At 39.9% G+C, this 25,966-nt stretch overlaps 1 long non-coding RNA gene across 2 annotated transcripts; it reads right to left on the bottom strand.

The window, feature by feature from the left end:
* Positions 1-396: 396 nt before the first annotated feature.
* Positions 397-17,406, bottom strand: LOC144281193 (uncharacterized). Of its 2 annotated transcripts, none has more exons than XR_013349721.1 (3): positions 17,289-17,406; positions 4,646-4,717; positions 397-563 (listed from the first exon to the last, which is right to left on the bottom strand). It is a non-coding gene; the product is annotated as an uncharacterized LOC144281193 (long non-coding RNA). The 2 variants fall into 2 exon arrangements; XR_013349754.1 differs by lacking the exon at positions 397-563 and adding an exon at positions 710-1,061.
* Positions 17,407-25,966: the final 8,560 nt, after the last annotated feature.

Below are 25,966 nucleotides of genomic sequence, written 5' to 3'. Positions count from 1 at the left end.
TCCCTACAAATTGTGTTGCTATATTTAATCCCGGTATTTAAGCCCTACAAAACTATACATTCCTTTAGATTACAAGCATTGCCTTAAAAATCATTGTATTTCCACCACTCCCTCAAGCATCTCGTGAAGTGTCCTACATACAGATACTACTTGATTTATGAAGTCGGTTCCCAGCATTTTCCCTCACCTAGTTGCCACGAGAACTATTTCAACTCTCTCAGATCCCTCTCCAAATTTCACTTGCTTAATGAAGCCATTCCAAAAAGGCAGTGAATTGGACTTCAGGGACATAACAATGAAAATTGAAAGAAGCTGCCGACCACATCACTTTAGTATAAATCATTTATCCTCCACTGGGTGCTTTTTACCCTTGCAATTTGTCGGTCTTACCTTGATTGTCAGCTCGTGAAGCTCAAATTACATCTCTATATGCATTTCTTCATCTGGAGCTGGATAATTGATATCAGTTATCATACATTTACTTGTACTCAGTGTAAAGATTTCTCCACGCCCCTACTTCTCTGGACACCTTGTGCTTGTATATTCAATATTATCTGGTAATACTGGATGTGGGCAGAGAAATGGGAGAAGAGAATCAACTGGATATTTTAGCTTAGTTTTATGAACTCTGTCATTAGGAGTAAGTCATTTACTGATTTTACATCTCAATTTCTCCTTTTATTAAAAATAATAACAAGAGGATCTCTAAGTTCACATCTCCATTCAAGCTTCCATTAAACAGAGCCAAAAATACGTTGATTTCAAAAAAAGTAGCTCCCTTATAGTCTGGAGGTAGCCAGTCTAAGGCCAATAGGATGGTCCTGCCATACCTAACAGATGGCTTCTATCCTGAGTCTAAGGTATCTCTTCTCTGTCACCATTAGGTCTGTATCCCAGCCAGAGGGAAGGAGGAAAGGCCAAGGCCAGTCCATAACCATTTCTTTTATGATCATGATCTGGAAGTAGCTCTTTGGTTCACACCCTGCTGGTCAGAACTGGATCACTTAGCCATGAAAAGGAAGACAGAAAATGTAGTCTTTTACAGCCAGAACTCAGGTGCGCTTCAATTAAAGAAAGAAAGAATGTTTAATTCAGTAGATCACATAATTTATAGTACTAACTAGAATGTTAAGAATTCTGAAGAGCCTGAGATATTGTCCACTTGCAAGATAATAAGTTTACCTGGCACAGTCTCATGGATACTAGCAAAAGACATGGGACTCCAGGGTCAGGGACAAAAGTTTATTACATATGGCTCTGCGAAGAGTGTGTGCATCACTAAATTTGCATCAGTTTACCTTGTCCTCCCAAGTCCCACAGGGGCAATGCTGACAGGCCCAGATGGATGCCTACACCCAGAATTAGCTGCATCATAGGAGAGGAATTTTAACCCAAATCTTTTTTTTTTTTTTAAGATTTTATTTATTTATTCATGAAAGACACAGAGAGAGAGAGAGGCAGAGGGAGAAGCAGGCTCCATGCTGGGAGCCCAAGGTGGGACTCGATCCTAGGGCTCCAGGATCAGGCCCTGGGCCGAAGGCCCCACTAAACTGCTAAGCCACCCCGGGGTGCCCTGAACCCAAATCTTATAAGAGCAGTAACATGTCTGCCTTTTTACCCAAAAGAGAAGCACATTTTCTGTCTTCCAAGGCTATTCACTATATAAACCCCTTTAAAAAGATAGTCCAGAACACAGAAGCTGCCACTTCGCTCATAGGATATACAGAAATACAAGAGACCCACAGCAAACTGTTTCACAACGTAGGACACTATTAAGAAAGACACAGGATACTATCGCTAATCATATTGGGGCAAGCATGAACAAGGACTTTTCTAGGGAAATTAGGACTTACGTTCATCTTAACATTAGCAGATCCTCAAAAATCTCTGCTACATATTCTAATTTTGTAGTAGGTGCTATCTGATGGGATTATAGGCCACCAGTTCTTTGGGGATCAAGATGCATATAAAGATAACAATGTCCACTGTAGACATTTTTCAGTCACCACCTTTGGCTCCTTAAAACAAATGCCTCTAGGGCAGCCTGGGTGCCTCAGCGGTTGAGCGCCACCCTCAGCCCAGGGCGTGATCCTGGAGACCCGGGATCAAGTCCCATGTCCGGCTCCCTGCATGGAGCCTGCTTCTCCCTCTGCCTGGTCTCTGCCTCCCTCTCTCTCTGTCTCTCTGTCTCTGTGTTTCTCATGAATAAATAAATAAAATCTTTTAAAAAAATGTTTAAATGCCCCTCGTGTTAGATCTTAAACAGACTTTATGTGTTGTAACGTGCATTCGGTGTAATGTAGTGTGAGGGCTCTAGACTAGGACACCTGAGATCTAGGGTCAGATTTTCTATTAACTTGATTTCTGATCTTGGATATATCACTCAATATCTTTGAACCTTAATTTATTTATTCTGTATAATGAATTATTAACATTTTTCTATCTCAGGTTTCACTTGAACTCAGCCACTGACCATGGTCTAATAATCTGAGGTGACTATAGGTCATTGGATAAGCCCCGGGCTGGACTGTCAGGATTTCCACTAGTGCTTCAAGCACTTCTTACCTCTTTTAGAAGATATTTGTCGTTTGAACCACTCAAAACCAGGGAAATGTTCGTTCTCTTAAACTTGTCAAGATTTGGTCTGATGTGTAAATAAATTCAGCAGCAGCTAGGTGATGTAGTTATCCCCTCTCCAGCTAGGTTTACCCAGGTCGTAGTTTTCATCTCATACAGGAATTGTAATGAATATTCTGGAGGAATATCTGTAGAGGAAGTTTCTGAGGCTATAGCCATATGGGCTCAGGAGGAGACATTAGGTAGAACTTGTGCCAAATATTTCCATCCTTGATCTGAATTCCCCCTCCTTATTTGCTGCTATTTGATCCATTCCTTTTAATCTAACTGCTTCAAAAGACGATTAAGGAGTGAGAATCTCTTTAATCACCTCTTCAATAAAGACCCCAGAAACACTTTATCTAGTATATTATCTCCTTTTTATCCATGACCTACAGTTAGTTCCACTAATTCTTTGGTGCTTTTTTTTTTTTTTTTGCCTTTCATGTTTTAATTATTTTTTTTTAAAACAGATTTCCCCCACTATCCCAAAGTAGAGCATTCTTATAAAAGCCAAAATAAATAAAAGCCAAAAACCAATTACTGTGGCCATGGCATAAAGCTAAAAAGCAATTGCTATTAATACATATGGAAAATGTTCTGAGCATTACTAGACTCAAAAAATAACCTCTTTTGGGCTTAGGACACATCTTGCTAACAGATGTACCATATAAATCAAGATAAAGCACAGATGCTCACAGACACAGTTCAAAGCTCCGGTGGTTTGCTGCTGAGATGCCCAGTGTGGTTCCCAGAGAAGGAGCCAGGCGGGCGGCGCCACTTGCTGCTCAGGGTGTGCACTGCCCTACAACAGCTTGCTGCAATCACCTGCCGAATGCTGTTTTCGCTTTTCACCTTTTTTTCAGTAAAACAAAAATCCTCTTCAGACTCCTTTCGGTTAGCAAAAACACGTCTTTCTCAAAAGCTAAGAGGCCTAATGCAAATTAGAAAAGTGGAGACTGCCTCTACTGGCTCTGAAGTCATTGGCTTTATAAAGCTTCAGCCTTAAAAATAAAATTAAAATAAAAAAAATAAAATAATAAAAAAAATTAAATAAAATTAAATAAAATTAAAATAATAAAATAAAATAAAAATAAATAAAGCTTCAGCCTTGGAGATGGGGTGAGGAGGAGTCTGCCAATTTGCTAACCTCTGGGGTGCAACGTTGCCATATTTCCATCCTCCACGGTTGGGTTTTCAAATCCATTTTTTCTTTGCTTGCAATTGTCTTTTTGCAAATTAGTCCTGTAGGATTTCAGTTTAAAGAACTTGCTTAAATCTAAGCTTCTGATTGTGATAATTTTAAACACAGACTGGGCTCCCTGTGCATTTTTCATGTTAAATTTTCTTTTCAATATCTTCCTAATTAATGTCTTTATTTTATAACAATATCCTATTTATAATTCAAATTTCCATTTAACTTTCTTCACTTTTTATTCAAAGTCATAAATGCAAATGGTTTAAGAAGCAAAAAAGAAGGATTCATAAAGAAAACTAAGAATTATCTTCTCCATGCTTCCTCACCCGCAAAGTCTGGATCCCTACAGGCTACACTTTTAACTGCTTACGTTTTGTTTTTTTGGGGCTCACCTCCAAATACTTAATTAGCACATTTATGCCATTGCTTCTTGGCTATTGGCCTCCTGTGGTGATAGATGAGTATTTTCCTCACTAACACAACTCCCCACCTACTCAACTATATATAAAACTATAGAGTTTTATTACTGTAGTTTCTCCTCTGCAGATCTCTGAAATAACAACAAAATTAGCTAAAGCTCCACTTCTTGGCCTATAAATTATAAACGATGAATCTTGATTCCCCAATTTGTAAGATGACAAGACAAGGAAGTTCTCACCCTTCTCCTCTCCTCTTCTCCCTCCTCTCATCACTGTCAACTCTATCTATACTTTTAATAACAGCAGGGTTGATACTGTTTACAATCTGCTCTGTGCTCGTTGTACAGTATTCCACGATTCTTCTATACGCTGATTCTAAAAGTTGAAAACGAATAAGTGATACTTCACTTACTGTGGCCGTGTCAATAGTGCGCTATGTGATCAGCTATGATTCCATTTCCTTTTCCAATGTCATGTCATCCACCTAAAGTAGAATGTACTTAGAATCAGTTCAATTGGATTCTACTTTTTACAGTCTACCAATTTCCTTTAGTATATTCCCAAATATTTCTAGATTCATTATATTATCTATCCTTTCATTTTTCCGTTTTATTTTTCCTTCCCAAGGCCTCTCTTTTGGGGTCTTTTCTTTCCATAGTATGGATTAGTTGCTTTCTAGGCTCCCTTCACTGCACTCTGCTTTGGCTTCTCTGTTTCCTGAATTCTGTATTATTATTATTATTATTATTATTAATTATCATTATCATTATCATCATCATTATTATTTGTTGTCTTATTTTTCTGGAGCATATCTTCAAGAAACTTCCTATGAAAAAGTACCTGAGCACCTTGGTAGATCTTTAATATTTATTAGCTATTATCTTTGAGTATTGGTAAGAAATCTAATCTCTCTCCTCTGCAGGTAACTTCAGTTTTAAGTTCTCCATGGTCCACTTTTTGGGATGTTCTTCTTATCTCATATGTTCTAAAATTTCACGTTTATGTCTGTCTCTTTACACATTCACTGTGCTTGGTGCTACCTGAGAGTTTTCAATCTGAACATGTGTGCTCTTTTTCAATTCTAGGAAGTGGTCTTCTGATTTCTTCTGTTATACAAATTTGATGGATCCTAGTCTCTCTCTGTCTCTCTTCTAAAGACTCGGTTCTGTCCCTCATTCTTTTCTATATGCAACCTCTCTCTAGATAATTTCCTCATTTCCTGTGGCCTAAAATTTACCCATATCCTGATGACTCCTAAATTTATATCTCCAGCCTGATTTCCCTTTAGACCCATGGATCCTACAGACCTATGGATCCAATTGCCTGTTTGACCTACCTGCTTGGATGTCTAACAGACATCAGAAATTGAACAGAGTCTAAAAAAGTCCTGATATCTTTTTTCACTCTTAATATCTGCTCCATGTCCCTCCTATAAAAAATCAACACTATCCATTTAACTTCACAGCAAAAAAATCCAGAAGTTATTTGTAATTCCTTTTGTTCCCTCTCACAAAACAGCAGATCCACCATCACATCCAAAATTTATTCCGAATCTCACCACTTCTCACCAACTCCACTAATTAATATCAAAAATTCTCTTTTCCCAAGACCAGTATCCCAGATTATATGTCCCAGTATATAATCTGGTGCATAAGCGCACATGTCTTAGAGCTGAACTGGCTTAGTTTCAAATTCCAACTTTAAAAAATGGGAAGGGCAAGCAAAACAGAAAAATCCTGTTGGAAGCATTGAAATATACACAAAAAAGGGGGGGAAATCAATGGGATTCAGTACAACTAATACCAACAAATATGCCAGTCCTCCATTTAACATCCTTCAGTGGGTTTAGGGCTATGTTCCTCAGACTCCAAAGTGAGAATTCATGTAAAACATATTTATTTGAAAGCATCTCCAGGAAAACATGAATAAAGTAAGAAAATGGGACTAAGGAGACACCTGGGTGGCTCAGCAGTTAAGTGTCTGCCTTTAGCTCAGGGCATGATCCTGGAGTCCCAGGATCGAGTCCCGCATCGGGTTCCCTGCATGGAGCCTGCTTCTCCCTCTGCCTATGTCTCTGCCTCTCTGTGTGTGTGTCTCATGAATAAATAAATAAAATTTTAAAAAGTGAAATTAAAAAAAAGGAAACAGCATTTAAAAAAAAAAAAGAAAATAGGACTAAGAAGAAAAGAAAGCCCAACAAGAGTATTATATCAAGTCCAATAGAGGGTAACTTTATTGCAACTCCCCATGGAAGCTGGAGGAAGTGTTGGTGGCTACTCAGAGTCATGGCTATTAAAACAGGAGAGCTGGAGTACTTAGACTCCTATGCCTGTCAGTCCCTGGTTAAGAGCTGCTCCGAGGGGACAAAGATGGCCAGGCCCTTCCTGGTCTAAGAACCAGCAGTCCAGGCAGGCTCTGGGAGGTAGGACAACCCCTGATCTCAGACACAAGTGCTGGCTGCTGGGAGTGAATAACCCAAAATGGTCAAGGGGGTCAGGAGAATAGGGAAGCCCGACACCATCTGCTGAAAATGACTCTCTAGTAACAAAGAGAATTTAACTCTAACTCTCGCATAAGGGCCTCCACATCTGCATGATTTTCACCACCAGCCTCTCTTCCTAACTCAGTCACTACACACTGGTCCTACGAACCTTTCTAAATCTTCCAGAGCAACAAGTTTCGCTTCAAGATATTAGACTTGTTATTCACTGTGTGAAAGAGTGTAAGTGTGACATTTTGAAGCATGCACCACTCAGAAACAATATGATAAAGAATCAGTTTCCCACTGAAACAATACTCATGGAAGACCTCTAGTAAAAAAAATAAAAAAAAAAAAAACAGACCAACAACAATAAACCTCAAGAAGAAGAGATAACAATCAGATAATAGTAATAAGTAAACCAACCAGTAGACACTAAAATTCCAATTTCTTTGGACAAAACTTAAGATTTAATAGGGTTCGGTTGGGTAAATAAAGCAGGGAGAAGTAAAATAAAGCTAAAAGTTATCGTCTTTGGAGAGAGTTGTGTAAAAACTGTAAAATTATCTCCAAGTAATAAAATGTAGGGGTTTTTTTAGATAAATGTAGAAATATAGGAAAAGAGATAAAACTTCCAAACAACTAGAGAGATAAAAGAAAAAAGAAAGCCAGATTATTCCACCTAGAGAATGAAATTTTTAAAATATATTTTTAAATTGCCAAATTAAATTCACATGAAGTGTACAGATTTAATGCAAAAAATTACTAAAAGAAAATATAGATAAATCTATCATAAATGTTAGGCTGGGGGAAAAGCCTAAAGTCACCAACACCAGAAACACCAGAAACTAAAGAAGTGATTAGCAGGTGAACAGCAAAAAAAAAAAAAAAAAAAAAGAAAGAAAGAAAGAACTATAACTTGACAAACACAATAGACAAGATAGAACAACATGGTGATAGGAAAAAATGGTTTTAAATATATAACATTTATATCAACAAAATACATTTCAACAAAAAAACTAAAAAAATAACAAGAAAATGGTAATAAACCAAAAACCATGAGCAGGTAATTCACTGAATCATAAAAGCATCTGGCCAATTCAAATATGAAAAGATGCTTAGGTTTACTAAAAAACCAAACGAATATTAATTAATCAAATTAAATTAAAACAAAGATACCATGTTTTACATATCATATAAACAAAGATTTTAAAATAACAACACATATATGTGAAAACTTTGGGAAATAGGTACATGTTAGCAATCGGCATATAAAATGACACAATATTTTGGAAAGTAATTTAGAAATGTGCATCAAGGGCAGCCTGGGTGGCTCAGTGGTTTAGCGTCGCCTTAGGCCCAGGGTGTGATCCTGGGGACCTGGGATCAAATCTCATGTCAGGCTTCCTGTGTGGAGCCTGTTTCTCCCTGTGTCTCTGCCTCTCTCTCCCTCTCTGTGTCTCTCATGAATAAATAAAATCTTAAAAAAAAAAAAAAAAAAAGAAATGTGCATCAAAATCTTCATTATATCCTTGGACTCAGAAATTCTACTTTAAGGAATTCATCCTACAAAAGTCCTAGTAACACTTCACCAAGGTATTTACTCACGAATGTTTATACCGACTTATTTATAATAAAGAACTGGAAATAAATAATTTAAAAACATTTTAAGAGAGTGACTTAAAACAATCTCTTGATAAAATCATCCATAGCTACCAAAAAAGAAGGAGATAAATCATATATATCAACATAAAAAGATGTTAATGACAGATTAAGCTATTGCAGTAAAATTTTAATACCTACTACATGTTTGAACATCAAAAACATTATACTAAGTTTAAAAAGACAGATCTAGGGATGCCTGAGTGGCTCAGTGGTGGAGCGACAAACCTTCAGCTCAGGGAGTGATCCTGGGGTCGAGTCTCCCATTGGGCTCCCTGCAGGGAGCCTGCCTCTCCCTCTGACTGTGTCTCTGCCTCTCTCTCTGTGTGTGTCTCTTGTGAATAAATAAATAAAATCTTTAAAAAATGATAGATAGATAGATAGATAAATAAATAAATAAATAGCTGTGAAAAAGAAGAACCATTGTGTGATTCCATTTGTATGAAATGTTCAGAAGAAGCCAATCTATAGAGACAGACACAAATCCACGGTGCCTGGGGCTGGGGTGGGAACAGAGGTTACCTGCAAATGGGCCTGAGAAATCTCTCTGAGGTGATGGAAGAATTGTACAACTCAGTTATGCTGATGGTAGCACAGTTAACTGTCAACTTACTAAAAATCATTGAATTGATTTGGTGAATTCTTTTGTATATAAATTATACCTCAACAAATCTGCTCCTTAAAAAAGCAAAGATATGGATCAGTCTGGTAATATTTACGTTTCCACAAAGAACGATCTGCCTTAGGACATTTCTATATTGTTTGAATATTATTTTTTTCAATAACTAATGTTACTTTTACATTGAGGAAAATTTATGAAGACAAACAGGAGTGTTATCTTTGTAAACTCTAAAATCAGATATGGTCCAGTCGCCACCCCGCAAGCTACCAAAGGAGCGAAACTTGGTTTCTTATATTGTCTGCCAGACATTGTATTTTGATATATTTTGCAGAAGTAGAGTAAATAAAGAACAAACCAATTATCACAGCAACATCACAGAACGAGATCCCATACAGGTGATCACTCTACTGACTTAACGCTACTCTAAGTGGCTTTAAAGGAATTCACCTTTGTCCACATCACAATCCAGTTGCAATCCAACCATTAGGAACTTGGCAAAAGCTACGAGCTGGGGCATGCAGATCAGGGATTTAAGCTCGGCCAGTCGAATCCCATGCCCGGGTCCTACACACCATGTGAGACTGCCCACATCTAGACAGTGGTCATATGATACAAAAAAATTCTCTGATTACATGTATCTGCTTCAATAAAGCAGCTCCTACATGGTGATGGGGGGGGGGGGCATCTGGGCAGCTTCGTTGGTTAAGAGCCCCCCTCTCAGTTTTGGCTCAGGTTATGACCTCAGTCTTGGGGTCAGCTCAGGCCATGATCTCAGGGTCCTAGGACTGAGTCTCACACCAGGTTCCACACTCAGCGGGGAATCTGCTTTCCTCTCCCTCTCCTTCTGCCCCTCCCCGCCCCACCCACTTCTCTCTCTCCTGCTCTCTGTCTCTCAAATAAATAAACAAATCATTTAAAAAAATAAATAAATAAAGTGTTTCCTATATTCTGACTTTGGTAGTAAATTCCAATTTCTTTCTTTCTTTTTTTTTTTTTTTTTTTTTTGCACATTGCCAATTCAAGTCAACAGAACGTGGAAAGCAGGGACTTGGGGTTTTGACTTTCACAAACCTGGTTAGTGAATGCTATAAATAGCACAGAAAGAGGCATAGAAAATATCTGTTGAATTACACTGAACGCTTTCCATGGTGTTTCTCTCCACAAATCCAAATCGGTTAATAATCTTGAAAAACAACCTTCCAAAACCTTTGCAGTTTGGAAAAACAACAACAACAACAAAAAAGCATAATGAATTGACCAAAACCCTTCCCATTTCTTTTAAGGTTTAAGACATTCGGAACCTGATTCAGTAGGGATCACCCCCTGAAAGGACATCGCAGCTCATCACATTGCAATTATCTCCGCATCTTCACTGTCCAGTAATTAATAAGCCACGCTCCCAGAGACAGTGATCATAGATCACACACACATGACATGCTCTCCTACACCTCCCAGAAACAGGTAATGCAGCATGTTAGCGCTGAAAAGAGGATATTAAAACCCATTTAGATTCTCCCATCGTTGAATGGAGACAATAAATCTGGCTACTAACGCTTGGCTATGATTTCCTTAAAATGATGCTGATCTTGCTAAGTCCCATATTTCTGCCATTGAAGGTTATAAATGTTCACACCACAAAACGAGCCTTAGAAACTCAAAAATTCCCTCATGTTTTGTCTTAGAATTTAAAAATAATGTAAAAATAATGGCCTCTTTTCTCATTAAGTGATCCATAAGCCCAAAAATAAATGCAAAATCCCAGGATATTACTAGTGGAGAGGACTCCTACCCTTGCCTTGGGTTATTGACGTTACCCCCTCCCTTTTCTTGTCAATAGTCCCCTGAAACAGCTGGATTCACAATTCAATCTAAAGCCTCATTTAAATGTAGCCTCATTCATTAATTTTGAAATTAAGTTATATCAGCTCTTGCCATATCAGCGTTAAAGTCCTCAAATATACATGAAAAAGTTATTATCTTATTCTTCTGCAGTTTTTAAAAATTAATAATGGTGAAAGCCCAGTTTTCAACCGGCCACACCAAAGAATTGGAGTCAGGGAATTGCACAGGTTTTAAGAAGTTCAGACGTCATTAGTGATTTTCGCACCCTTTGAACTTATAACCAACATTCACATTCTGCCAATACCGTCATATTAAAACTCTCCACCTTACAAAGCTAATTTTACAAACCAATTTCACATTGCTAGTCATATTCCACATTGAGCAATATTTTCATGGCAAGTGTTGAGATAAAGAATTCCTTCCAGCTGAATCCTCATTGAGAAATTGAGTTTTGCTTAAAACATCAGTTTTGATCTCTGGAACATTGAGGTGAGCTTCTGTATTATGTGTTTTGAGTTTAGTTTAGGTTTTATATTGACTTTGCAATTTTAATTTTGATGAGGATCATTGGGTTTAAGTCATCTTCTGTTAGACAGTTGAGAATTAATTGGTTTATATCTGAAATACACACTGGATTGTCTATCTACCTATTAACTTGCAAGGAGGTGTCAAGAAAATCTGCATTTTTGTGCACATGTGTGAGTTCTCATGGAGTTTACAGCAGTCACCTTCCAAGTGAACTAATGCTCCCACGACCACGTCATCGGGGCTGTAATAAAGGCATTCTTTGTCATTTTTATTTTCTTCTCCCCGACAGTTAGGAAAATGTCTGATTTTATTCTGCATCCAGCGCAGCTCCTGGCATGCTAAGTGCTTGATAAGAAGGAAGAAAGAGGGATGCCCGGGTGGCTCAGTGGTTGAGCATCTACCTTCAGCTCAGGTCCTGATCCCGGGGTCCTGGGATCGAGTCCCACATCAGGCTCACCGCAGGGGGCCTGCTTCTCCCTCTGCCTGTGTCTCTGCCTCTCTCTGTGTGTTTCTCATGAATAAATTAAAAAAAGGAAGAGAGAAATGAAAGAAGGGAGAGAGAGAGGAAGGAGGGAAAAGAGGAAGGGAGGGAGAGGGGAAAAAGATAGTATGCCAAAGTGCTTTGAAAACTGTAAATGCCACACGTATTTAAGAAGTCAATACTACTGCTGTTCTCATTGGCCCTCAGGAAAGGGGCTGCTCTTACGATGTGGTTAGCTATGCTTACAGCGTGTCCTCCTTATACCTCTTGTTCTCTCAGTGGGACTGAATTAACTTCCTTCTGTTAAGGCCTGACAATTCCCAAAGCTAAATAAATCCATCTTCATGAACAAAAAGAACAATAGTTGCTTACCTAGGTCTAGATTTCAGGGAAATAAAGAGCTTTTCCATTCTAACAACAAAAAATCAGCTTTATTTTCTTTCAAATTTCATGCCTCACTCAGACTTGCAGATTCCCCCCCCAGAAAGGATGAACAGGCCAATGGGCCATGGAGACAAATGTCACAAAGGAATAGGTACTCAAGGGGCACCTAGGTGGCACAGTTGGTGAAGCATCTGACTTAAGATTTCCCTTAGGTTGTGATCTCAGGGTCTTGATCTCAGGATTGTGATCTCAGGGTCAGGAAATAGAGCCTCACCTCAGGCCCCGTGCTCAGTGGAGAGTCTACGTGAGGTTCTCTCTCTCCCTCTCCCTCTCTCGCTGCCCCTGCCCCCACACTCTCTCTGTCTCTCAAATAAATAAATAAATATTTTGTAAAGAAGAAGAAAAGAAAACTACTCAAAACACACACCACAGCATTCTTTATCTTCATCCAGATTGATATTGCTCTCGTGATCCTCTCATAATGCCCTTTCCCGAATTCAGAAAGTACCTTAAAATTACATTTTAAAAACAAGACTGTTCTGTGAAAATCTGTCAAGATGTGTTGGTTTTTTCTAGTTATGATTGTCCAGTTTTATTAAAAATAACAACAAAACAATAACACTGCTGACATGTACAAAGAAGTTCAATACAAGAACTTGCAAGCAATGCATATACCCTGGTACAGTGTGTGTGTGTGTGTATGTGTGTGTGTGTGTTAGTGTGTGTAAGGGAGGGGAGGAGAGAGAGACAAAGAGAGAAATATCCCACATCCGCTAGACCATATCAGAAATATCAGGCTAATTCTCATTGTCATATTTTGAGAGGAACAGTAAAAATTGGAATACTTCCAGACGAGAATGTGGCAAACCTAAGAAAGTTGTTATGTGAGGACATTTGAGCGAAGTAGGTTTATTGAACCTGGAGCCTAGAGAATACCAGAGGAAAAGAGTTGGGTCTAGTTTCTTTAAATATTTAGATATCTCGGGCAGCCCGGGGGGGCCAGAGGTTAGTGCCGCCTTCAGCCCAGGGCCTGATCCTGGAGACCCGGGATCGAGTCCCACATCGGGCTCCCTGCATGGAGCCTGCTTCTCCCTCTGCCTGTGTCTCTGCCTCTCTCTCTATCTGTGTCTCTCATGAATAAATTAAAATCTTAAAAAAATATTTAGATATCTCTCCTTTGAGTATGAAGGAGGCATGCTTTGCATGCCTTTTGACAAATCTAGGACCAATGTACTTAACAAAAAAAATCTAAATGTCACATAGTATATTCCCAATCACTTGAAGGAGAAATTCCAGAATGTGGTTTGGGAAATGTAAGTTTGGGGTGCTCAGCAGACATCCAAATGGAGATATCAATTAAATAGCTGAGATTCTGAAAAGAAGGCAAAGCTTAAGGCATCCGAAGCTTGGACGGTATCTGAAATCTTAGATTTGGATTAATTTACCTAGGAGATAAGTTAAGAGAAGTGGCCCAAGGACTAAGCCCTCAGCTATTTTAACCTTTGGATGTCCGGAAGATAAGGATCAAGGGAAAGAGATAGACAAGTGTCTTAATTTGACTTTCCCCAGCAGTAGACCCTGAAGCAGGTATTCACATATAATCACTTATTTGGAAAGTGACTCCCGGAAACCCTGAGAGTGGATTCAGGGAGAACAGGAGAACAGACAGGGGGAGGCAGCTAATAAAGGGTGCGCCCTCCGGCAAGTTGGTCCTTGTGCACAACTGGAACTTCATTCCCTTGGAGAATTCTGTAAACCAATGGAGAGAATGCAGGCCTCCGAGTTAGCCCTCCAAAGGGAAAGGAAACTAGGATACGTCGATGCCAGCCGCTGTCTGTCTTCCTTGGGGGCTGCTCCCAGGAAGCATTCACTCTACTCCTTGGAGCTTCCCTTGCTCTGGGGGCTGCGTGGGTTGCAGCAGCCAGAGGAAGCTCAAGTGTTGGCAGCTGGAGGTTCTCTGGAGCACACGGCACTGATGGAGTCTGGGCAGCGGCCTCCCTCACAGGGTGGGATGGTCAGAAAGAAGCGAGAAAACCAGAAGGGGAGTTTTCTGGAAGCCAAGTGAGCTATGAGTCAACAGTGCAAAATGGACCCCCTCGCACTACGTATGATGGGTTGAGCGTGCCCTCCAATTGTCCTTGCAACAGCAATATTCTATTAACCAGCAGAAAAATCAAAAGTCATTGGCATTGAGTCCCCAAAGGAACATTCTCCTTCTTGCACCTTTAGAAAGAGTTCTGCACAATAGGAGATAAGTGGCTTATGAAGACACATTGAACAATATGCCACTTAAAGGAGTGATGGCAACTGCATGAACGTTTACAACTTTTGTGACACAAAGGAAACTTTCGGGGGCATCGCGGAGAACTATTGTTTATGCAAAAAATATCAGCTGGGAGATCATCAATAACGTTTACCCCGAAGTGAGTGTATTATATGCATTTTATGAAATCGGGAAAATATACTTATTGGTTTCTAGATCCAGCTTCTACTTCCTTGGAATTTAATGACTTCCCAAAGAAAATTCTCTCCGGCAACTCAGCAAAAGCTTACCACTGTTTTGCGTATAGAGGACACTACCTCGAAATAGCTGTAGGCCGCTGAGGCAGGCATCCCCTAAGACTGGGGCTTGGACGTTTCTTTTGAGGAGATTTATCAAGAAAAATCGTCGTAGCTGCTATCCCGTGGTATTAACAGGGCCTCCTCAGATGTTTGCCTTTAAGAACATTTAAAGGACCGAAAAAAAAAAAAAAAAAAAAGAACATTTAAAGGACCGAGAAGAGAAGGAAAATTGAAAAGTAAATTAAATGTCACAAGCGAAGGGCTGTCACCTCACATTTAATAATGCCATTATTGAAAGTTAAATACCACGTAATTATGAATATGAAGATGTGTGAGAAATCCATTGCACAATTACAGAAACACACAGCCAGCATTCTCAGAGCTAAGAATTCAACTTCATCTACAGAATTCTCTAAATGACTGGTATCATATACAGCCCATCCCTACCGGCCCATCAAATCTGGGTAGTTAGAAATTACTGGAGTCACGAGGATGGGATTTGGATTACTTTTATTCAAATGCGATCTGTTTGATTTTTTTTCTCAAGCTTTGTCTGATTTCTGTCCTTTCAAATGGATGTGACCCAGCGTGTTGGCGGCGTATGTACCTAGTTACCTTGCAAACTGGTTCCCTCTGCAGGCAAATGCTTTCTGATTATATGATGCTAAACACAGATAATAATTCTATTACAGTTTTCATGGGGATTATTCAAGAATGCACAGCACACAGACTCATCCCTCAACTTCGCTCTTCCATCCCCACTCTAATATACATCACCAGAATGATGACATTCAGCCCCATATTTCATCAGCACATGTCTTTCTCCTGATATATTGTGTTTCATACCATCGCTTTTAAAGCGACACAGAATTCCTAGTGAGTGAAAACTCATAAATAATATTACAATTAAAAATAAAAGATTACTTAGAAGGTAGCAAGTATATTTAGATGTGACTTTTAAATGGCAGATGCGTGGCATTTTTCAAATCTCAGAAACATCTATTATGCAGGCTGTGAGGGACCTGGGGAGATGATGGTTTTTCACACGGTCTACACTTTCTTGGTCCTTTCTCAGATAAACATGCGCTCACGGAGACAAACCAACATCCAGGTTTTAGGGGTATTGAGAATGGAAGTCTGCTCAATCTTTTTTTTTTTTTTTTTTTTTGAGACTCTAACATATCCCTTGGGTTATTAACCTTCTTAAGTGCCAAAAAGAGTATATGTACTGATTTTCTTCTTGATTGTTCTTTCCCCATTCCACTGTCTTCCTCGTTTCTCTTCTGGTCAGTTCAGACAAGGATAAATGGAAGTGTAAAAGCAGGTCAGACCAAGTGAGGAACAGCAGTTCTCTCTCAGGCCATCCCTAATGACCGCCCTCAGAAACCCTACTGAAGATTCCAAGCTAATACGGGGGGAACCATTTAAAAAGCTTCAGGTACTTGGTGCAAATCATCCAGAGACTAGCAAAGCGCACTGGAGTGAAACGCAATAAAATATGTGCAGGTACCGTGATTTTTACAAACTCAAGGTTTGTGGTAACCCTGTGTCAAGCTAAACTACCAGACTCACTTTCTCAACACCATTGTTCTCTTCATGTCTCTGTGTCAAAGAGGATTTGGTGATTCTCAGGGTATTTCAGTAAGTTTTTCATCACTATGTATCTGTTACGCTGATCTGCAATCAGTGATTATGACTCACCAAAAGCTCAGATGATGGTTAGCACTTTTTAGCAATATTTTTTAATGAAGGTCTGTACCTTTTTAAGGCATAATGCTATTGTGTGTTTAATAGGACTACAATGTAGTGTAAACATAACAGCGGAAAACCAAAACACTCATTTGACTCACTATATTGTGACATTTGCTTCTTTTGCAACAGTCCGGAACCCAGTGTGTCATATCCCAAGGGATGCCTGTCTGCATGTGAATACCTGAACGCCGGCTAGGAAGCTATTAGAATAGCACACGGGACAGTAAAAATTATGTCCCTTTACATGGTAGCATTGGACATAAACAAAAGGCAGATCTGAGATAACTTGGAAGTAGCATCTCACCCCTCTCCATGCCTTGCTTTCTACTCTGTAGCCAAAACATGCTACTCGGTATTTCCCAACAGACAATGCTGGTTCACACATTCCACCGTGACCACACTTCCCCGGTGTCGTTTCCTACCACGAGTAAAATAATGACCATTATCCTTTACATCCTCACTGTCTTGTGGGAGTTTTTATAATAATACCTACTCCAGACAGATATGCAGGTGTTTCCATGTACTGGCCCCCCTTCTTATCTGTAAGTTTCTTAAAGCTGAGTCTATGCTACTCGTGTTTTATTACTTCTCATAGCCCTAGAATATGCCTGGCGACAACATCAAAAACAACGACTTATAGTTGGCTTACGATGATTCCCTTTTTCCCCTGTCTAATAAAATGAAACCCTTAAAAGAACCCCACAAAATTCCTTCTCTAAGTATCCTAGATCATGTGGACATACAGAGCCTTCTCATGCTTCCTGCTGCATCCTCCCTCTGCATAGTTCCCCTGAGATGGAGAGTCGTGAGTATCATATTTCAAAGAGCACCATGTCAATATGAGCCTCTGATGCACAGATGGTGCTGGATGGTAACCTTGGTAACAATCCACGGAAGCCAGAACCTACCACTAGAGCCAAGGGTAGGTGACTCCACTTTGCCTAGATGGAAAGCCCATGGAGGAGTAACATCAGCCCTGCCTCAGGTTCTTGGCTCCTTGAGTTGGTAGCCCTGCCCTGGCACTAGACACAATCTTCATCAAAGTGAACCATGACACCCTCCGGGGTCTGTGGCAATCACCTAAGACTACCATTTTACCTTCCTTATTCCCCACCTGAGACTCCCATCGTCCTCCAGGTTTTATATTTAGTATTGTACTTGGTATCCCTTGTTTAAACCTTGGCCTTTCTTAACAGACTGAGACTTTATTTTGCCCTGAATTCTTCATGTTCTCAACTGTCTTGGGTTGAACCTCGCACTTTGACTTCATTCTTATAAAACTTAAATCCTAATATTACGCACCCTAGATTTAGCATTGGCAAAAGGTTTTGTTCTTCTAAAGACCCCCTTATGACAATATGATCAGGGATATATTCAAGACAGACCAAGGCTGGAAAGAGAGGATATAGAAAATCCAGCTGTAGTACTCAGTACCTTTCTCTCTGCTCAGAGCTCATGGAATAAAGGTGGATGATCTAACCCGTCATCTCTCTCTCTGACCAAGTATAATTTGGATCTGTCCTTTTACTCCAGAATGTAACTAAATAAGAAAAATGGAGAGCTCACTGAGTGGTTGTTTATGTCTTACTGTAAAGAAAAAGCTAACAGGTTCACTATAAATATTTGGCTGCTCAAAAAGTTGTAAATGAGTGATTAGAAGTATTTCCCTACAGCCCCCCCACCCCCGCCCCGGATTTAACTTAAAACAGTCAAGAGGATTGATGATGAGGGGACCCAGCTGAAACTGTCGCTGTGAATGTCATTAAGGAGATGAAGTACACGTGAATGCAGTTCTGCTGGGTAGCAGAGATTTTTCTCCCACATAATTCACAGCCAGATCAGACGGCTTGGCCATTATTTCCCCAAAACAACAACAGCAATCAATATGAAAATGGCAGATTTTAAGGACATCATCACTGTAAAGCAAAGCTGAAGGGGGGAGGAGACCAAAGGTAAGATCTAGCCCCCAAGAATACTTTTAAAAATATACTGATACCTGGGGCACCTGGGCGGCTCAGTCGGTTCAGCCTCTCTGACTCTTGATTTAGGCTCAGGTCATGATCTCAGTTGTGGGATGGAGCCCCACGTCAGGCCCTGTGCTGAGTGTGGAGCCTGCTTGGGATTCTCTCCCTCTACGCTGACGCTGTCTCTCTAAATATATACATATATATACTGATATCTTGCCAAATCTCTTTGTGGTCTTTAAATAACCATGAGATATGGAAGATACAAACCCTCCCCCCCTCCTTTCTTGGAATATGACCCAGAGAGGCTGAATAGAACAGAATTGAAAAATCCTATTTAAAATATTTAAAACTGAAATTCCAGAAATGTGGAGCTGAAGCTACTTACTTCTTCATGAGTTTACCACAGATAAGAAAAATACTGTGGGTACACCACTGTCTCCCTAAATGTATTCTGCACATCTTCCTCTCCCCAGAAAGAGTTTGAAAGTTCCTTTTCATGGAGGTTAAGACCTCCATGAGGTCTAAGACCATTTTTCTAGATGTAGGACAGCTCAGGGGAAGCTCTGTGGCTTCACTGTTCAATGTGGGAGCCACGAGTCACAGGCGGCTATTGAGCTCTTAAAATGTGGCTAGTCCAAACTGAAATGTGTTGTAAGCAAAAACTGCACACCCAATTTCAAAGACTCACTGTGAGAGAAAGAACATAAAACATCTCAATAATATTTGATATTGATTACATGTTGAAATGTTAGTATTTTGGACATATCAGGTCAAATAAAATATATTATTAAAATTAATTTTAGTAATCTGTTTCTGTTTTGTAATGTGGCTACCAGTAAACGTTAAATTATATATGTGGCCTGCGTGATACATTTCTATGGGGCAGCATTGCTCTATAGGATTCTTGGGGTGGGTAAAGCTAAGAGGTTAGTGTAAAGCAAGAAGGAATAGAATCGCAGAGGTGCAATTGTTGATCTGGTCTGCACAACCAAACAGAAGCTGAGGAACAGAACTGGCTATACAGTGCTCTTCCCAGTGTGATCCCCAGGATGACACCAAACTGCAAACTGTCACCGGTCGGTCCATGGCAAGAGTAGAAGTGGAGGGTGCACCTTTAGAAACTTTTATACATTTTGACAGATCAATTTCACATCTGTTGAATTTAATATCATTTTTTTAAATGGGCTTGCGTTTTCCATGTATTTGCAGTCTTTTACTTCATTTTGATTAAATTCTATTTGTAAATAATATTACAAAATTATTAACCTGAGATATTGGAAATACGATCTTCACAGTTTGAGAAACACCGAGATGTGTGATTTTGGTGGTACTGTATTTGTTTTTGATATCCACAGAAGCAAAGATTCGTGGGTTTCACACACGCTTACTGAAAGCCAGTGTTTAATAGAGAATCACACTCTCTATTCCGTTTTCTTATACTTGGCTACAGTGTAGCTGTATCTAAATCTCTTTAAATGCAAAACCAGTTTAAATATAAAACAAGAGAATGGGCTAGCCCCTTAACTCTATTTACATGTTTCATTTCCTGTAAAACACAGACATTGGAAAAACTGATATCTAGCGAGCTTCTAAATTACATAATTTGAGAAAGTCTACATTTACATGAGGAGCTGATAGCAATCTCCGCTATAGTGGATACTGACCTGGCCTCTTGCTGTCCTGAATCAGGTTAAATTGGATTGTGATATAGTGTAGCCTGGACAGAAAACACAGTAAATACTAACTGATAATAATGAGAAGAAAGGACTTGGGTTAAGTCTAATCCAGCTTGGCAGTTCATTAGCAAACCCCTGTTCACTGTGCCAAAGTATGAAAACCAAAAAAATCCTACTTAGGGATGCTTATGTGGCTCAATGGTTGAGCATCTGCCTTCGGCTCAGGGTGTGATCCTGGGGTCCTGGGATTGAGTCCCGCATCGGGCTCCCTGCATGGAGCCTGCTTCTCCCTCTGCCTGTGTCTCTCTCATGAATAAATAAATAAAATCTTTTTAAAAATCGTCCTTAGAAAAATTGAAGATTTCTCCACTTCCCGCCAAATCAAGAAACATGCTCAATTCAAACCTGTCCATTGTAATTCCTGCCTCAGTTCACCAGAAACTTAGATGATTCTCACTACACTGGCCTGGCAACATCATACTCCAAAATATGGCTTGAATACCACAAGAGTATTCCAATCTTTGATGTCAAGAGATTTTTTTTTTCCCAGATACAGACTCCAAGGTAAAGATACATACAAAACAATTGAGAATTTTTTAAGGCGACTTTTTTTTCTTATGTCCTCAGATTTCACAATTCACTCAGCTTGCTTTCTAAAAATTCTAGAAAAGAGGCCACAAATGGCCCCCTGATAATTTCTTCTTTCTTAGGTGTCCTAAAGGTCCTTTATATTAGATATCACCACCTGTAATTTGATTCTCCTCCATTTCATTGACATTTAATTTGCTGAAAAATGTAAGACAATTCAGGATCAATCTTGAAAGGGTTACAGAAAGGAAAGAAGGATATTTGCAAAAAAAGAAAAAGAGAAAGAAAAAAAAGAAAGAAAGAAAGAAAGAAAGAAAGAAAGAAAGAAAGAAAGAAAGAAAGAAAGAAAGAAAGAAAGAAAGAAAGAAAGAAAGAAAGAAAGAAAATGAAAGAAAGAAGAAAGAAAGAAGAAAGAAAGAGATGTACTCTAGATGTCTGTTCTTAGAGGGCAGGTGCTCTGTCTTGCTCACAGCACTTAGAGCAATCTTCAGGGATATTGAAATACTCAATAAAGACTACAAGGACCATAGGTGGACAAATATTAGCCAAGCATCTACTATCTGCCAACCCTGACAAAGCATTTGACTCCTTTCCCCTTATGAGTGAAACCACATGATGAGTGTCCTTCTCCGATTGACTTACTTCATTCAGCATCATACCCTCCAGTTCCAAACACATCGAAGCAAATGGTGGGAAAAATCAGAGAGGGTTGACAAAGCATGAGAGACTCCGAACTCTGGGAAACAAACAAGGGGTAGTAGAAGGGAGGTGGGACATGGGGATGGGGTGACTGGGCACTTGACTGGATGAGCACTGGGTGTTATACTATATGTCAGCAAATCGAACTCCAATTTAAAAAATATATATACCAAAAAAAAAAAAAAAACATTTTACTCTTCCACATAATCTGGCAAGATATGTTGAGATTGTGTTGAGATTGAAACTAAGAGAAAGTCAGATAACAAATCCAGGTCACCACCTTCCCCTCCCATTGACCTTCTCTGCCACACAGAAAACAGCCCAGAAGCACTCCCCATGCCATCTGCTAACTGTGTTAAATATTCCCTCATAAGTTCCCTTCTGGCCCTACTTGCAGGTGAGTGAGTAAAGCTCTGCTCTGAAAATGTAGGGAGGTCTTCAATTGCACAGCACGGTTTCTCTTTGACTTTAGTTTTGCTTCTGTGAATGCAGTGCCACACTCGTGGGTAAGCTGATATGTAGAAAAGACTCCATTTTGAGGTTTTTGAGGTTCTTTCTTGTACCAGATGTCCAAGTTGCTCACTTACCTTGATTTGTTTTCACCTCATTTCTTTGATGGACAGAGAAGGCCTGAACCTGGTCATTCACCAGAGACTGGATCTGTCTTAATTCCCCCAAAGAATGTGTAAATTTTTCTCCCCCTCAAGATATGAGAAAACTCTACATGGGACTGACTTTACACATGTGCAGATTCGGCTACCACCTGCAAGAGGGGTCCTTCGTTCTACAAGATGTTTCCACCTCTTTACTGAAACCTAAGTCTCTGTACAAAGAGCTTGAAGAAGAGCTTTTCCCAAAGGACAGTTTCTTTCTACAAGTAGAGGAAGTCACTGCCCTCAAAGGCTATGGACACACCCCCCGCAATCAGGCCAGCCAAGCTCTGTCACTGCTTTGCTGCTTAATTACTGCATAACTTTATGTGAAACTGTGTCATCAGAGTTTAATCAGAAAAAGCAAAACCATTCTAAGCATTTTAAGCAAGAAGGAATGAGGTTTAAAGACCATCAAAAGGGCTAGTGTAGTAGAAAAGAGGGGAGGAGGGCTGCTGGAGCTCCCCATCCCTCAGTAACAGAAGGAGGCCTGACACCATTGCCCAATCCCAACGTCTGCCCGGCCACACCTGCACCAGGGCCTGCCAAGGCTATTACCCAAGTCATAAAAATAGCTTATCCCTTCCTTCTGCCTTCCCATCCTGACTGAGGGCTTCTATTGGAAGAACCTAAACCAAAGCCCTACTGCCAAGTGTGTCTAGGAGATGTAGCTTCTAGGCTTCTAGCTTCTAACACACAGAAGGAAGCAACACACTTACAACAAGTTGTACACTGTGTTTGATCCAAGCTTTCTCCTAAAATAAAAAACGGTGGCCCTATGCTGTATTCACTGTTAAAACTGCTTACTATGTGTCAGGCTACTATATACTGGCTACTGATCCAGGAACCGTGCGTATAAATTTTTTTTTAAGCTTAGTCTCTGCTATCATATAATTGTAATTATTTAAGTCATTGCTGTGAAATAGCAGCTTGATGCCAATTCTATTCCTTCCATTTGGGAGGAATGGAAAGAGTTTCTAAAGGAGATGATGCCTACTTGAGTCTCCAGCTATGAGTAGAGTTAGCCAGGTAATGTAGCACAAGACTAGGTGTGAGAGCATGCATCATTTCAGCAGGAAATAAAAGCAAGTACAAGAGAAAAGTAAAAAACACCTTGCAGTGTAGAGAATAATAAAAGCAGACTTAAATTGCTGGATCATAAAATGCAAGGAAGGAAATGGGAAAAGAGAGATAGGCAGAGACCAGATCGGCAAAACCCTCTATGTCTTCTTTAAAAATTTAGAGAGACATCAACCTAATGGAAGAGGAGACGTACTGAAGAGTTTGAAGTCCAGCTGTGCTGTGGTTAAATTTGTGATGTCTAGTGGCTAGGAGGGGATGGATGTAAGGAGGCTACATATAAGCAGAGAGGCCAGTTTAAAAACTTTCAATAGTTCTGGAATGATACAATGAAAAGTTGAAGTAGGCTGAATGCAAAATTAAAAAAAAAAAAAAAAAGGTGAGTCACTCAGACACACCCTGTTATACATGTTAAAGTGACAGCAGACCTGTAACACGGTAGCACGGCTTGTTTCCTAACCTCCTTTTGGGAGTAGAAGTGCACACATTTAGATGGAATTCTTTGACAAGACAACTGAAGTGGAAGAGAGGACTGCCCAACTCTCATGGGGTCGGACTTTATATAAAGAATGTAGATTCAGTCAAATGCAGATCTTTTTTTTTTTTTGTATATTATTTTATTGGAGTTCGATTTGCCAACATACAGTCTAACACCCAGTGCTCATCCTGTCAAGGGCCCCCCCTCAGTGCCCGTCACCTAGTCACCCTATCCCCCCACCCACCTCCCCTTCCACTACCCATTGTTCATTTCCCAGTTAGGAGTCTCTCATGGTCTGTCTCCCTCCCTGATATTTCCCACTCAGTTTCTCTCCTTTCTCCTTTATTCCCTTTCACTATTTCTTATATTCCCCCAAATGAATGAGACCATATAATGTTTGTCCTTCTCTGATTGACTCACTCACTCAGCATAATACCCTCCAGTTCCAGCCACGTTGAAGCAAATGGTGGGTATTTGTCGTTTCTAATGGCTGAGGAATATTCCATTGTATACATAGACCACATCTTCTTTATCCATCATAGGTCGATGGACACCGAGGCTCCTTCCACAGTGTGGCTATTGTGGACATTGCTGCTAGAAATATCGGGGTGCAGGTGTCCTGCTGTTTCACTGCATCTGTATCTTTGGGGTAAATCCCCAACAGTGCAATCGCTGGCTCGTAGGGCAGGTCTATTTTTAACTCTTTGAGGAACCTCCACACAGTTTTCCAGGGTGGCTGTTCCAGTTCACATTCCCACCAACAGTGCAGGAGTGTTCCCCTTTCTCCGCATCCTCTCCAACATTTGTGGTCTCCTGTCTTGTTAATTTTCCCCATTCTCACTGGAGTGAGGTGGGATCTCATTGTGGTTTTGATTTGTGTTTCCCTGATGGCAAGTGATGCCGAGCATTTTCTCATGTGCATGTTGGCCATGTCTATGCCTTCCTCTGTGAGATTTCTGTTCATGTCTTCTGCCCATTTCATGATTGGATTGTTTGTTTCTTTGCTGTTGAGTTTAATAAGTTCTTTATAGATCTTGGATACTAGCCCTTTATCTGATGTGTCATTTGAAAATACCTTCTCCCATTCTGTAGGTTGTCTTGTAGTTTTGTTGACTGTTTCTTTTGCTGTGCAGAAGCTTCTTATCTTGATGAAGACCCAATAGTTCATTTTTGCTTCTGTTTCCCTTGCCTTCATGGATGTATCTTGCAAGAAGTTGCTGTGGCCAAGTTCAACAAGGGTGTTGCCTGTGTTCTCCTCTAGGATTTTGATGGATTCTTGTCTCACATTTAGATCTTTCATACATTTTGAGTTTATCTTTGTGTCTGGTGAAAGAGAGTGGTCTAGTTTCATTCTTCTGCACGTGGCTGCCCAATTTTCCCAGCACCATTTATTGAAGAGACTGTCCTTTGTCCAGTGGATATTCCTTCCTGCTTTGTCGAATATTAGTTGACCATAGAGGTGAGGGCCCATTTCTGGGTTGTCTATTCTGTTCCATTGATCTATATGTCTGTTTTTGTGCCAGTACCACACTGATCTTTTATCTTACTAGGTGGGGACACAAAAGTTTGAGGCAGGGCTAGAGTACTCTGAACAATAGAGGGGAGACCGATCCTATAGCCACCAGGAATCTTGTTCTCTAGCTAGATTAGTGAGAGCAGGAATAGAGCACAAGAGATAGATTCTAGAAATAATACCTGGCCAGGTAATATGGAAGGTGCCAAAAGCCAGAACTCAGAAATAGCGATTACAGTACATCATCATAACCCCTTATTGGAAATCCAAGTGGCCAGAAGTGCTTACAGTTGTGGAAAATTTCAAATTTAAGAAAAATAATATGGTGTGTACACCATGTATAGCAGAACACAAGTGGGAAGATCTACACTAAGGGTCACACTCCAACATGCTAATAGTTCTTCAGTGAAGTATATGAATATTCCTACAAGTGGGATAGAAAAAAAAAAAGGATAACTTCATTTCAGTTCAGTCAGGTTTCACCTCGACTGAATTGAGACAAGGTCAGGTTTCATTGCCAAGTGGATGACGAAAACTGTTTTTGGAGCTCTTTCAATTTCAGAACTGTGACACCCATATTTTTCTGGGACAGATACAAGACTGTTGGGCAGGATTTAGGAAAGTGTACCCTCTATTTGTTCCTATCTTCAAAGGTGAGGACCTTCTTACCATCATGAACACAGTTAGGAATGTGGCTGCCTGGCCACATTTGCTATTGCCATGGGGTTCAAGAGCTCTGTGGAAAATCACCTGACGTCAGTCATATTTTT

Source organism: Canis aureus, chromosome 1 (assembly GCF_053574225.1).
Source record: "Canis aureus isolate CA01 chromosome 1, VMU_Caureus_v.1.0, whole genome shotgun sequence".
Lineage (NCBI taxonomy): Eukaryota > Metazoa > Chordata > Mammalia > Carnivora > Canidae > Canis > Canis aureus.
This window is presented reverse-complemented; position numbering and strand designations above follow the sequence as displayed.